This window comes from Vigna umbellata, chromosome 1 (assembly GCF_029865625.1).
Source record: "Vigna umbellata cultivar VRB3 chromosome 1, Vumbellata_1.0, whole genome shotgun sequence".
NCBI classification, from domain to species: Eukaryota; Viridiplantae; Streptophyta; class Magnoliopsida; order Fabales; family Fabaceae; genus Vigna; species Vigna umbellata.
In genome coordinates this window covers 54,607,390-54,610,786 of record NC_142165.1, presented here as the reverse complement: position 1 = coordinate 54,610,786, position 3,397 = coordinate 54,607,390, and the positions used below count along the sequence as shown (strand labels likewise).

General features: G+C 32.5%; 1 pseudogene; it reads right to left on the bottom strand.

Moving 5' to 3' along the window:
* Positions 1-925: 925 nt before the first annotated feature.
* Positions 926-2,515, bottom strand: LOC124846601 (anthocyanidin 3-O-glucosyltransferase 7 pseudogene; annotated as a pseudogene).
* Positions 2,516-3,397: the final 882 nt, after the last annotated feature.

Sequence of the window (3,397 nt, the reverse complement as noted above, 5' to 3'; positions counted from 1 at the left end):
GTTAATTTTAAAAAATAATTATTTTAGTAAAATTAAAGAAAAATGTGTAATTATATAATGTTAATTATTAGTAATTATTAGAGTTTTCATTTAAATTTTTACTATTTAAATAGTAACCATTTAAATTAATAATTATTACAATTTTCATTGTAATAATAGAAATGTTAATTTGTATATTATTAGTAATTATTAAAATTTCAATTTAAATGTAATAATAAAAATATTAGTTTGTATATAATTAATAATTATTACAATTTCAATTTAAATGTAATAATAGAAATGTTAATTTGTATATGATTAGTAATTATTACAATTTTCATTTAAAATTAATAATATAAATGTTAATTTAGATATAATTAATAATTACTATAAGTTTCGTTTAGATGTAATAATAAAAATGTTAATTTGTATATAATTAACAATTTAAATAGTAACAATTTAAATGGAAACTCTAATATTGTTAATTTAAATAGTAAGAATGTAATAATAGAAATGTAAATTTAAATAGTAACGATTTAAATGGTAACAATTTAAATGAAAACTCTAATAATTACTAATAATTAACAAATACAGCCCACAAAATCAAAAATACTCTTTGTTTTAATAGTGAAACTTTCTAGTAATCGATTATGAGATGTCTATAATCGATTATCAGATATGTTTTACATGTTATAGGTGAAGTCGCACTTCTTCTACATAAGTTCAGTCTTTTGCAATCGATTACAAAGCATAATAATCAATTATCAAGTCTGAAATCATTTTAGGGGTGTACGACTTCACCTCTGACTCATGTCAAGATAAAGTTGTGGAGAGAGACATAACTTCTTCATTTGAAATCGTGTCAACTCCCTACTACTTATCTAAATGCATAATATTTTAAAATTTTGGCTATATCCGGACAATATTTTCAAATTTACCTATATACTTAAAAAAAAACCCAAATATGACATATATTAAAGATTAGGCTAACAATCTTGCAGGGGGACGTACTAAGAATGCTAACTGCAAGTACACATTAAAATTTTATAAATGTAAAATAACAAGAACACTTAATATGGGTAGCTAGCTCCCATGGAGCATCCTTCAGATTGCTCCAGTGAAAGGCTTTAAGATGTAGAAATTATTTCCACCAAAGTCTTGAAATCCTTTGCTGCTTGTGCTTCAGGCTTAACTGCATCTTCCACAGTCTTCTTTGCCTTCAGAGCATTTTCCCTGATCTTCTTCCCCTCTTCCTTCACCAAAATCAGATTCAAGCTTTTCAGCAGTGCATTTTTGGTGAACACCCTACCTTCTATTATCATCCCACTCTCCCAAATATCCTCTATAACTCTTCCAGCTATCTCTTGATCTCCAAAGAATGGCCTACAAATCATAGGAACCCCATTTGAGACACTCTCAATCACAGAGTTAGATCCACAGTGAGTTAAGAAAACTCCTATCGAATCGTGTGCCAAAACTTGAGTTTGAGGGGTCCAAGCCACCACTTTCCCACGCATCTTGGTCCTCTCAACAAACCCATTTGGCAAACCACCCATTAAACCTTCCTTTAGAGACCACAGAAATGGAAACCCACTTTCTTCCAATGCCTCTGCCACCGCTACAAGCTCATGGGGCGGCGGTGCCACCACGGTCCCAAAGCAAACATAAGCCACCGATCTGGCTCTGTTGGTATCCAACCACGACAAACACCCACTTGAATCTTTGTCGGAGAGTGGCAACAGCGGAGAGGGAAGTGGAACAACATAGAGCAAAGACTGCAACTTTGATCTCATGTCCTGAACAAACAAAGGTGGATCCAATTCCTCAAAGAAATTCATGACCACTGCCTTAGCTTGAGGTAGCACCTGACCCAATGAAAGAAGCGTCCTTAAAAATATACTCTCTTTTTCTCCGTTCAGATCCTGTGGAATATCTTCAACACGCATCATAGACAACCCCGGAAGGAAATCCAAGGTTGTCTTTGCAGCATGGTTTGCACAGTGGTGGCGTATCAAGTCAGTGTAAAAATACAGAGAAAGTGAGCATGAAGTGGGAAGCCAAAGGGCAATCCAAGGAACATGGAGTGTCTGAGCCACAAGGAGAGAAGAGGTCACAAAAGCATCGGAAATGATGCATGTGACTTTCTTCTTTGTCTCGGCTTCAACAAGTTGTATTCCCTTGTGCAAGTTCTGAGGACCAGTTTTGAGAAAAAGATCAATTTTTTGGGTTGGATCGTTGCTTAGGACGTGACCCTCTGGGATTCCATCGCTTATGCTATAAGGCTTGATGTTGTTAGGAATGTTGGGTTTTGGGAAGAGGATTGCGTTTGATGTGTGTGTGCCAATGAATGAAAATATACAGTGTGGAGCAGCATGAGCGAGTTTGAGAACAAGGTTTAACAGAGGCATAAGGTGGCTGCCAAAAGGAAAAGCAATAACTGCTATGTGTTTGTTTTCCATTGAGTTAGATGAATGGAAACGGTGGAACATATGGCTTTTGGATTGAGTTAGATGAATGATTTTATTGATGGTTTAGAAACAACTCCGTCACACCAACATTTATGAACTAAAACTACTGTGACGTGTTCGATTTTACCTCACAAACTACCAACAAAGAAAGAACTAGTATCAATAATATCTATAAAATACTTACTAAATTTCGTAATGTTAAATTATGAGTATTAACATGAACCACGTTGATGCAGTCCAGGAATATGTATAAAATTTTTAGAAAATAATATCAAATGATATATTCTTATATTAATTACTTTTTTGTCATCTTTATTTTTTCTTTAAAAGGTAATTACTATTTTGAAAGTAGATCACAAGTCTACGATTTGGAAGAAATTTATTACGTGTTAAATTGGCCAAACTAATTAATTAAGGCTTCATGGTCATGTGCAACTAATAATTTTTACGGCATTAATTGGGCCACGAGAGTTGCATACTTACCTTGAGTTTTAAGATGAAACCAACCACCTTTCTTACAAAATTCAAATTCTACACTTACCTCTCCAAGATTCTCTAACAAATTTTCTATTATTTATTTGTAGATTAATATTTATCGATCATCTAAATAAATTATATGTAATAACTACATTTTTATTCCCCATCAAGACCTATACCGATTATTATTATTATTATTCAATATAATAATCTAAATTTCAATTGGAGAAGGAAAATATGGAGGTAACCACCATTCGAAAAGATGAGTCGTTAGTTATGGCAATGTAGTATATTAATAGCCAACCACCGTTCTCACATAAATCACGTTTGGTTCCTAACTCCATACTTCCCATTTCCATCTACAGATTAGATAGAGAAATACATATTTTTATTATATATTGTTTTCTTTGTCCATTAAGATAATTGGGTGTACTAATTATTTAAATAAAAAGATATTCTTATTGTTAAATGAT